The following is a 12,059-nucleotide window of genomic DNA, read 5'->3' as shown; positions in this document are numbered from 1 at the left end:
ACTCTCATCCATTGTTGCTAGTGGGGATGTAAAAAGATATACACTCTTTGGAAAACTGTTTAGCAGTTTCTTACAAAGTTAAATACACAATTATCCTATGTTTTCAATCCCCAGAATTCAATCCATATGTATTGCATTAATTTTTCTACACTGCGTAATAAATTACTACCAACATAGTGGTTTAAAACAACTCAAATTTATAATCTCACATTTCTCATGGTTCAGGAGTCTGGGTGTGGCTTAACTGGGTTCTCTATTCCGGGTCTCACAGGGCTGCAATCAAGGTGTCAACCACAGTTGCAATGTCTTTTTCTTTTTTTTTAAGATTTTATTTATTTATTTGACACAGAGAGAGAGAGATCACAAGTAGGCAGAGAGGCAGGCAGAGAGAGAGAGGGGGGAAGCAGGCTCCTCGCTGAGCAGAGAACCTGATGTGGGTCTCAATCCCAGGACCCTGAGACCATGACGTGAGTTGAAGGCAGAGGTTTAACCCGCTGAGCCACCCAGGCGCCCCCACAGTTGCAATTTTATCTGAGGTTTGGTGTCCTCTTCCAAGATTATGTGGCTATCTACAGAATTCATATCTTTGCAGTTGCATAATTCATGGCAATTTGCTTCTTGCAAGCCAGAAGATGGTCTCTCAGACTATTAGACACTCTTTTAAGAGTGCTTGCCTGATTAGGTAATGCCACCCAGAAAAATATCCATTTAACTCAAACCAATTAGAGACTTTAACTACACCTGCAAAATCCTTTCATCTTTGCCATATAATGTGACCTAATCATAAGAGTGATCTCTAGTCATTCACAGGGCCCACCCACATTCAGTGGAGGGAATTACACAGGATGCACAGACCAGGGAGCAGGAATCTTGGGGGCCATCTTGGAATTCTGTCTACCATAGATACTTACCCAAGAGAAATGTCATACTTTTCAGTATTGTACCACATTTCTTAAATTTGCTATTCTGTTGTTATTAGTAGTAGTAGTAGTAGTAGTAGTAGAAATTATTTTCTGTTTGCATTTCAGTTCAGTAAGTTTCTATTGCCCTATCTTCACATTCACTGATTCTTTCCTCAGCTGTGTCAAGTTTGTCACTGAGCCCCTCAAAAACATTCTGAAAAGGGGGGGGGGTGCCTCAGTGACTCAGTTGGTTGAGCCTCTGACTCTTGATTTTGCCTCGGGTCATGATCTCAGGGTCATGGGATCGATCCACACTTGGGGCTCCATGCTAGGTGTGGAGCCTGCTTGAGATTCTCTCTCTCCCTCTCCTTCTGCCCCTTCCCTGCCTCTCTCTCTCAAAAAACAAAAAAGCAAAAAAGAAAGCATCCTTCGTTTTTGTGTTATCTCTAGTATTTCCTTTGGACTCTTTCTTATACTCTTCCTCTCTGTGATTATATTACCCATCTGCTCCTACACATTATCTACTTTTTCCATTAGAATCCTTAACATATCACAGTTACTTTAAATTCTCCATTACTTTATTATTTAATTTATTTTTTATTTTTTTATTTTTTTGTAAGAGAGAAAGCAAGAACTGGTGGGAGGAGGGGCAAAGGGAGAGAATCTTAAGGCTCCACACCCAGCACAGAGCCCATCATGGAGTTTGAACCCACAACCCTGAGATCATAACCTGGGCCGAAATCAAGAGTTGGACACTTAACCGACTGAGCCCCCCAGGTGCCCCATAAATCCTCATAGTTGCTTGAAATTAAATACTTTAAATCCTGTGTCATATTGGAGTCTTGTTTTGATTACTTTGTCTCTTCAAACTACTCTCGATTGCTTTTTGGCATCCCTTGTAATTTGGGGCTGAACACCAGAGGTGATATGTCAGTAGGGAATTAAGCAAATAGATGTGGTGTATGTTAATATGGCTTGAAACTAGACTGTGTTTAAGGTGTGTTGTCATTATAGGTACTCAAGTCCTCAAATTCCTCTAGTGTCTTTGTTTTTGTCTCGTCTTAACTTTGATCTTCCCCAAGTATTTCTCCTTAGAGAACATCTGTGTCCTGCAGCTCTTCCAGCTGTTAGTGTACTAGAGGCTGATTGGGGTGGCAGGAGTTGTTGTAGGCATTCTATACTCTTCTTGTTAAGTCTCTGTCCTTGAGTCGTCCAGGATCTCTGGGATGTGGCCTTCACAAGTATTTTTGTCCCTTCTCCAGGGCCATAGCTTTTTTCCCTTCACCCTGTCCCTCAGTCCCCACCCTAGCTGTAGCCCTCCCAATCCATTTCCTTGAAACCCTATCCCCTCGTTACTCTCTGATTGTTTTTGTTTTTGTCTGTCTTGCTTCTTAAGTGTGATAGGAATTCTGGAGCCAGCTGGAATGGGGGTAGAGAGCAATGCCCTTATCCCAGGTGGGGTACAATTTCTGTATCACTCAGGGGTGATACAGGTTTTCCAGTGATACAGGTGGTTCCAGGTTTTCCCTGGAAAGGAGGACTTTGTCATGGAGCAGGCTTCTGAATTGTGTGTTGCAATGGCTCCTCTTCTTCCCCAGCTAGCCAGGGCCAGGAAGACACCCTTCCCAGGTCCTCACTTTGACATCCTGGTGGAGTTCCTGGAGGGAAAACTCAGCTGCCTGTGACTATGGCCCCCAGGAGTTTTCTCACTCTCATGCTGGCCCACATACAGACTCCAGCAATTTGTCAAAATTACTAGTCAAGAAAGTGGTCCAACTATCTATGGAATCCAGTGCCTTCTGCTCCATGTAAGCAAATCTCCAATACTATATCTATGTGCCTTGTCTCTCCAGATTTAGGGGTGACATTTGTCCTCTGACCTTAGTTCTCTGATGGGTCCCAAAAAAGTCATCGATTTTTCAGCTTGCCCAATTTTTCCTGTAAGGATGGGAGCAATGACTTCCAATCTCCAGAGCTGAAACTGAAAGTCACGTCCCTAAGAGAATGAAAATATATGTCCCCACAAAGACCAGTACACAAATATTCACAGACCTTTATTCATGACAACCAAAAACTGGGGGAAAAAATCTCCATCAACAAGTGAATGAATGAACACTGTGATATAACCCTACGATGAAATACTACTCAGCGATAAAAAGGAATGAACTAGTAACAGACATAACAATATGGTTGAATCTCAAAGTGCTCTGAGTGAAGGAAGACAGACCAAAAAACTACTATATAATGTATGATTCCATTTACATTCTAAGAAATATATTCTATTCTGGAGCACCAGGAATGAGACCAGTAGTAGAGGCAAGGATGGATTGCAACACAGAAGGAGGAAACTTGGAGGTGTTCTGTATTACGATCATTGGTGGTGGTTTCACGAGTATATTCATGTGTTGTTCCCATCACCTGGGAGTTTATGGAAATGCACCTTCTCAGGCTTCACCTGAATCAGAAACTCTAAGGGATGGACCCAACAATCTGTGACCTAACAAGCCCTCCAGGCGATTCCAATGCACGTGAAAGTTTGAGAATCACTTACACTAGTCCAACGTTCCATTTCACAAATGAGAACACTGAGACCCAGGTGTCCAAGTTCACCAAGTTCTCTCTGAGAGGTCTTGTGCTCTGACCCTCAACCCAGTCCTCTTTCCAGTATGCCACAGAGTTCCAGAAACATGTTTGCTGACTACCAGTGGAAAGGAGAGTAACCTCTTCCTTCTACTAGGAAAGAGCTTAAAATGTCATTAAGTGTTCCTGTGAACTCAGGAAGGTTACCAAACATGTGGAATGAATCAAGTCCAGCCACGTGCATTCCAAAGGCCAACAAGAGACTGTTCCTGCTTTTAGCATTAATTTCTCATCCCTTGACATCAGAGATTCTGGATAACAACCACCTTAAACAAATATTTGCGGTGGTTGGCTCACTCCGCTTGCTGCAAGCAGCCGGAAGCAACACAGAGAACGCTGAACACAGACATATCCAGGCCTTTCAGAAACAGCAAATAAAGGGCCCCTGAAACCCGGCTCTCTGGGCTGCTGCAAGATGCAGCTAGCATAGCTGACCAGGGAGGCCAGCCACAATTCACCAGCCGAGACAAGGGGTAACTGAGTAGCCAAATCTTTTTAAAAGGATCCCGATGAGTGGAGCAGTAAGGAACCCATACATCCAGGCAGGGCCAGCCTGGCTGGGCAGACTACTTCCTCTGAGCATGTTGAAACTGATTCATGTGAAAGGGAGAGGGCCTGACAACCATTCAAATGATGTCTTCAGCACTTCAAATACCACTGCTGCTACCACAAGATCCAGAAAAATCCGAGATGCAGGGCATGGGATGGTATCTAAGCAACAGTTTTAGAACAGTTAGAACTAGAATATACAGTATTTGGGGGGGGGGCACCTGGGGGTGCTCAGTCGGTTGAGTTCTGACTCTTGACTTCGGCTCAGGTCATGATTTCAAGGTTGTGAGAGGGAGCCCCAAGTCGGGCTCTGTGCTGGGTGTGGAGTCTGCTTGTCCCCCTCCCTCTGCTCCTCTCTCTCAAGTAAGTAAGTAAACAAAATCTTTTTTAAAAATTAAAAAATAAAATAATATGCAGCATGCCACCATTGAGGCACAAGAAATTACTCAGGGCCAAATTAGCACAGAATATATAAAATAATTTTGCCCATAAGTCATCCATAGAGAATAAGACATCAGCAACAGGTTCAAAGTTGGGGAGGTAAGGAAGGAGGGACTCTGCTCATTCCTTCTCTTGCCATAAGGATCTTTCCTTCACTTTGGTTTCCTAAATCTGTGATTCTACAACTTCCTTTTACATGTTTTTCCTCCCTTCTCCCAGCCTTTCTTTTCCATGCCTCTCCTCTCCTCTACCTTGTTCCTTCTCTTAGGCTCGCTCTCCTCCAAGTACAATCCTTACTCTGTCGTAGGCCCAGATAAGCAGCCCGAAATTCGGGTGGGGTCTGCCAGCTTCACCTGTCCCATGGCGGAGCAGGGGGAAGCACTGTTTGGGCGCACACAGCTGCCAGGGGACTGGGAATCACTCAGCTTGCCCCGGGCCAAACACAGCCTCCTTGCTGACTTTTTTCGCTGGAAGTTCACCTAAATGGCATAGATGCTGGTGGCATTGGCCTCTCTATGTCTGTTTACCAAGGCCCCATTAGTGCTGGCAGCTTCCGTCTCCCTGAAGCCCCAAGCCATACGATGCTAATCTTGGGGACCAGACCGGCCCTATTTTGACCAAACTCCTAGGCAAACAGGTATAGAAATGGGCATTGTCACCATCTTTGCCTTGTACCCTCCCGAAATGCACTCCTGTCACACTTCCCATAACTACAGAGCTCCCATAACTTCCATGACAGTAACCCTGTCCCCTTCTTATTGGGACTTGATATCTGGACTGTCAGGTTCGCCCTCCCACCTCAAGAAGCTGGATTTTATACCATTTTCCCCTTCCTCCTAATGGAGGTTTTATTCCTCAGTTCCCTAGTGCGTGGTCCCAGCATGACCTCTGGCTCTATCAATACCCTGCTGGGGCCGAATTAGAACCCCCTTTCCCCCACCTTTCATTGCTTTTCTCACCCCTTCCTTTTTTCCCCATCTCCTCTCTCTTTTACTTTTTTTTTTTTTTTAACTCTCTAAATTCTTCTCCCTCCCTCCTGTCCCTTCCTTTTCCTTTTCAGAATCCCTCCCCCCGACCGTAATTATGGCACATTTAGTGTTCTACATGAACAAGACAGAACAATCACTCTGTGAACAGGATCCGGAGACCGAAGTGTCTCTTTATGACCTTGACCATTTTACACAACCAATTTTCAAAGAAGATGGATTAATCAAGGTTGATTTGAACCTGCTGCCCCCTGTCAGAGTCTCTGAAGCTGATCTTCCCGACGCAACAATTTTCCATTTTAACAGAGGCTGTCAGGGATGGGGATGGTAAGACAGTCAAGTGCTCTTTGCTTCCCTCCAGCCACCAAAAAGCAATTTTCACTAATGCTGGTGAGGATTACATTAAAATTGTGTAAAAGAAAGACATGATCTCATTTTTTTTCCCCCGTCGGCTGATGCTCAGCGGGGCTGCGAAGCTGCTTTCTCCCACCAGCTCTAGCTACCAACGTTGACCTGAAATGTTAAAAACCCAGGGGTTGAGTGGACAGGAATCATTCACTTTGGATCACCATAATCTGTTACCACTGGTTGAGCCTAAAACCTCACTGACCTCACCTCTTCCAAACCATTTTTCATGCTTCTTGGAATTCAGGATAACTTCCATTTCAGATCTTTGGAAGGAACAAGGTCGGTCCAAATTGATACGAAGTTTAAATTGGTTGGTCATTCTCAACTGATTCTGATCAATTTATATATCCAAAACATCCAGGATTCCGGTACTATAATCTTCCTTCTTAATTTAAAGCACAGAGTGTGACTTTAAGTGTCCCCCTCCCCACTAGTCATTGCCAGGGAGCAGTCCTCAAGAGGCCTAAGAAGAAAGGTTAAAGCAGGGTGCCTGGGTGGCTCAGTGGGTTAAAACCTCTGCCTTTGGGGGCGCCTGGGTGGCTCAGTGGGTTAAGCTGCTGCTTTTGGCCCAGGTCATGATCTCGGGGTCTGGGATCGAGTCCCACATTGGGCTCTCTGCTCAGCAGGGAGCCTGCTTCCTCCTCTCTCTCTGCTTGCCTCTCTGCCTACTTGTGATCTCTCTCTGTCAAATAAATCTTAAAAAAAAAAAAAAAAAAGAAATGTTAAAGCAAAGGGACCTTCAAATCGCATACTTTCAAAACCCCAAAATGTGTCACTTGCACATTTTATTCTCTCTCTTTTATATTATACACGTAAGTAAAACAATTAGCTGTACCAGTACAAGTGACAAAGAACTATAAGGCTCAGATCTGCCACTAGATCTTCTATGTATTCTTGTGTTCTTAGACAAGAATCCCTGAAAATGACATGTCCCATGTTTCTAGCAAAAGAGACAATATGGGTACATTTTGTTTTCAGTAGGAGAAAAAAAAACCTCCCTACTTTTTAAAATAACTACTTAAGTCCCAAGAAGACCTTCATCAAATCAGACCCCCATTTGCTCAAACTCTTCTCTATTTAAAACTAACAGTGGCCAAACTGACCATGGCTTCTGGTCCTTGGCTCTGGTGGTCTTAACTTGCTCAAAGGATTATGGGCAGTACAAAGCTGGGGCTTTCCTAGCCAGGGAGGGTAAATTACTACCCATTTCTAAATACTGACCTTGATACCGGGGTTAAGATTCTCCCTAGGGTTGCCCTGTAACTTCTTTGTGCATTATGTCCTTTTATCTTCCAGTACTCACTATGTCATTATGTTCTTTTTTTAATCTTCCAGTATTCACTCACTCAAATATGTATAAAATGCCTGCTATGTGCCAGCTACTAGCTAGGTACTAATGAGAGAGGTGGCCATATGGCAATGAGCAAGGCAATCATAATGTCTTCCCTCAGTTTACAATACAGTGTTCTCCTGGGTCTACCGTCTGTCTGATTCTTGGACCAGATTCCTTTCCTAAGTCCCTTCCTTAACCCAGTGTTTCTACTCCACTCAGACCAATTGTGGGCATTGAATCCAGTCCACAGGGGTTTCCTGCCTTAACTCCAGGCCTGAGACCCAAAGCCTGGCCAGAAGGATCTTCATAGGCCAGAAACAAAGAGGCCAGACAGGTCACCATCACCCCTTGAACTGGTCCTATCTTTTTCCCAGTCATGATCTATCTATATCCAGATTCCTGAAACTCATGTCGCAGAAATCTGACTGATGGCCTTTTACATTCAAGTTAGATGGTCATAACACCCCAAAATCGGTTTCAGACCTGTAAAAACAGAGACATCATTCAAAACCTGTATGAGTAAGTGTCCCATCAGGAATTAGATGGCGTACTCAAAATGAGTATTTTGGAGAGAGAGGGTTAGCAAATTAACTATTTACAAAGGTGCAGACAGGGTGCCCAGGGCTAGTAACAGGAGATGGGGATGCCTTTACCATGGAGGCAAGAGGCCTTTCCTGTCATGCCTACAGGACAGCCTCCAGAGGCCGAGTGCGGGATGGAGAGGGATGGAGGGAAGCTCGGGAGGGGCAGATGGAAGCTGTCCAGCACAGAACTTCTCATTCGGATTTTGCAATAATTCAGAGGAGCGGAGATCAAGGTCTTGTTCCTTGGACCGTGAAAATTGGCTTTGTTAACCAAATGAGCAGGATAAGCTAAATGGTAAAAAGAGCTTTTAATCCTCTGGAAGAAAGTAAACATTTTCAGACAACCTTAAACTATGTAAGAATCCATTTGCATGAGACAATGAACAAAATTTTTCTTATCAGTTTATTAAAATAGGTCTCACTTTGACCCTTTGCTAGCATTAGCTCATGTTAGTAAATGTGACTGGAAGGAATGGAACTGTATTGATTGAAAATAATCTGGGTTTTGGATTTAAAGGTATTTCAGGTTGGTTTTCTTGCATCCTTGCTCACCCCCGGAATAAAAACTAGGTATACCAAATTGAGGAGGTTGGATGCTTATGATAACATAACACTGTTATCAATGAACGAAACATTGCTTATTTATTAGAGAGAGGGGGAGGGGCAGATTCTTTCCGAATCCTCCCGCAGACTCCTGGCTGAGCTCGGAGCCTGATTCGGGGCTGGATCTGACGACTCTGAAATCATGAGCGGAAGTCAAGAATCAGATGCTTAACGACTGTGCCACTCAGGTGCCCCAGGGCCCTTACTTTCAAAAAAATAATAGTAAGTGCACCTCCTTTCCCGAGCTGCTGCCACATGGCTCAGGCTCCTGACGTCCCCCTCCGCCTGCACCGCTGACCCTGAGCGGTCTCCCCAGACTGGCCACGCCCTAAGGTTGAGGTCCCGTCTAAAGCCGCACAAGTAGTCCCAACAGAGTCTCTGATGGACGGACTGATCGCGGAGGCTGATCCTCCACGTCAGACACACTGGCTTAGCCATTTATTAGCTGTACGGCTTAGGGCGAGTTATTTACTTTCTCTGAGCCTCACCTTCAGCTAGAAAACAGGGAGAAGTCTAACATCATCAGTTGGTACAGTGATCACACAAGACAATGTCTAAAAAGCACCTCGCATAGTGCCCGGCACATTATAAGTGCACGGTAAAAACCATTATTTTTCTCCTCAGACACAAGAGCTAATGCGAAGAAAAGGAGGGAAAAAAGCAGGGGTGAAGAGTGGGTTACCTTTCAATTAACTAGCGTGTTACATTGCCCAGACTCCCATTCCCCAAGGGGTGCCATTAAGTCCGCATTTGTGGTATTGATTTTTTCCAGGACACCGAACATTTTACACATTAAGCACCTCTACCTCCCGCCGCTGTCTCACAGGTGGCCGCTCTAATAAGATCTCCACTCACATCCACGCAGAAATCTTTATCTCCTTCTCTGTCAAAAGCGGGAGGTAAAACAGGACAAAAGACCTCCGTCACTACGGGGGTGTGGGGGAGGGATGTGCCTGAGAAGCTTCAAGAAATAGACTGGGAAGGAGATCTGAGGTGGAATGAGAGACAAAAGGGGAAGAAATTCAAGTTGCCACAGTGTGTTTGGCTCTTAATTCAGAGAAAACACATCTGCACACGTTAGGCGCACTCTCACGTCTGATTCATTTCTTCCTTTATCATTGTGGCACAAAGTCCAGGGTCACGGATTTCCCCACTCCCCCACCCCCACAAGGGGAATGGCTAAGAGGCGACAAGAATGTGCAGGCCAGTCTGTACACTCCCCCAGCCCCCAGCATAGCCTCCCTCCTTCCATCCTTGCGGCTCTAGCCTATCTCCCGCATAACGGCTCGGGGATCGAGTCTGTTGCCCTGCAGTGCAGGAAGCCCCTCGTCTGCTCAAACCCATCCAATGTCTTTCCATCTCCCTCAGAGTAAAAGTCCTAGTTCTGGGGCTCCTGGGTGGCTCAGTCGGTGAAGTGTCTGCTTTCGGCTCAGGTCATGATCCCACGTCCTGGGATCGAGCCCCGTGTCAGGCTCCTTTCTCAGCAGAGAACCTGCTTCTCCCTCTCCTTCTGCCCCTCCCCACCGCTTGTGCTCTCTCTCTCTCTCTGTGTCAAATGAATAAATAAAAAATTTTTTAAAGAAAAGTCCTAGTCCTTACAATGGCCTATAAGGCCCTAAGCAACTTGCCGGCCCCAGCCACTTTCCCCTTCACTTCCTTCCAGCCACACTTAGGCTCCTGGTTTTACCTAGAACACCAGGCACACCCCTGACTTGAGCTCTCTGCATTAGCTATTCCTTCTGCCAAGAACACTCTTCCATGATCTGCATGGTTCACTCCAGCAACCTCTTTCAGGTCTTCTTTAATTGTCCCTTTCCCTGAAGTTTTCCTTGACCTCTCTTGGACTAAATGTTTGTTTCCCCTGGCCAAAATGCATATATTGAAATCCTAACCCCCAATGTGATGGTATTAGGAGGCAGGGCCTTTGGGGGGGGGTGGTTAGGTTATGAGTGTGGAGCCCTCATGAATGGGATTAGTGCCCACATGAGACCCCAGAGAGTTCCCTCACCCCTTTTGCCACATGAGAACAAAGTGGGATGACAGCTGTCTATGAACCAAGAAATGGGTCCTCACCAGACACCAAATCTACTAGCCCCTTGATCTTGGACTTCCCAAACTTCAGAACTTTGAGAAATAAATGCTTGTTATTTAACCCACCCAGTCTATGGTATTTTTTAAGATAACCTGAAGGGACTGAGACAACCACCCCAATCCAAACTGCACAACACATCACGCCTGCCATCCCCTATCCCCTCTTCCTTACTTTATTTTTCTCTACTGCATTTATCATCATCATATCGAAATAATATATATTGAATAGTTTTTTATTGTCTAATTTTCCCATTGAAATATAAACCGTATGATGGTAGGGATTTTCATCTCTTAGCTGTTTTCCTGTTTTTAAAAATTACTATTATTATTATTATTTTAAATAAACTCTACACCCAATGTGGGTCTCAAACTCATGACCTTAATTAAGATCAAGAGTCACATGCTTTGCTGACTGAGCCAGCCAGATACCCCTCTGTTTGTTTTTTTAAATTAATATACACTGTTAGATTAGTTTCATATTGTCTTTTTTTTTTAAGATTTTATTTCTTAATTTGAGAGAGAGCATGAGTGAGGGGAGGGGCAGAGGGACAAGCAGACTCCCCACTGAGTGTATAGAGCCTTACATGGGGCCTGGCAGTGGCAGGGGGGCTCAATCCCAGGACCTCAAGATCACAACCTGAGCCAAAGTCAGATACCCAACCAACTAAGCCACCCAGGCACCCCAGTCTCATGTTGTCTCTTGACTATCTTCATGGCTGTACTCCCAGGGCCTTTAACAGCTGCTGGCACACGACAACCACTCAGTATTTGTGGAATGAGGAAATTCACATAGTTTCAAGCAGTAGTTCCCAGCCCTCGATGTACATTTGGAATCTCTTAAGTAGGGGGCATTTAAAATTTACTGATATCCATTAAATTTGAATCTCTGGGAATAGGGCCCAAGAATCTTCTTCTTCTTCTTTTTTAAAGTTAACTGGGTGATTCTAATAAGCATTAACTCCCGGTTCAAAAAGTCAAAATAGCCCTTAATATCTTACAAATAACAAGAACAACCCCTCTGCAGAGAAAACCAATAAGTATTCATTAAATAAAGAATCTGGATGAGATCAGGTTCAAATAATCACGGAGTGGGGGACGAAACGGGCAGTCAGTGGAGTATGGTGAAGGCAGAGTTGTGGGGTATCATTGAGTGTGCTACGGTTAAGAGGTAAGACAGGCTACACTTCCACGTGCACCTGTGCCTCCATGGAATCAACCAAGGTCCACGAGCTAGCTTTCAGTTTTAGAGATTAGCAAACTATTTTGTCAGCCCATTCAGAGGGGATCTTCATGAGGGATTAACTCCCATTCACCAAACTCCCAAAAGACTGATAACACGGACTACATTATTATGCAGCTACAGGACTAAGTCACAGTGCCACAGCCCTGACAGCGAGGAGAGCCATACACAGAGGGAATATTGGATGCATAAGTCTTAATTTAGGGGGAAGGAAGGGGAGAGAAGGCAATCTGCAAGGGGGCACTGCCCAGGTAGGCCCTTCTTGGAGAGGCACGCCATGTG

This window comes from Mustela lutreola, chromosome X, assembly GCF_030435805.1.
Source record: "Mustela lutreola isolate mMusLut2 chromosome X, mMusLut2.pri, whole genome shotgun sequence".
NCBI classification, from domain to species: Eukaryota; Metazoa; Chordata; class Mammalia; order Carnivora; family Mustelidae; genus Mustela; species Mustela lutreola.
The sequence above is the reverse complement of the archived record's forward strand: the minus strand, read 5'-3'. Positions refer to the sequence as shown.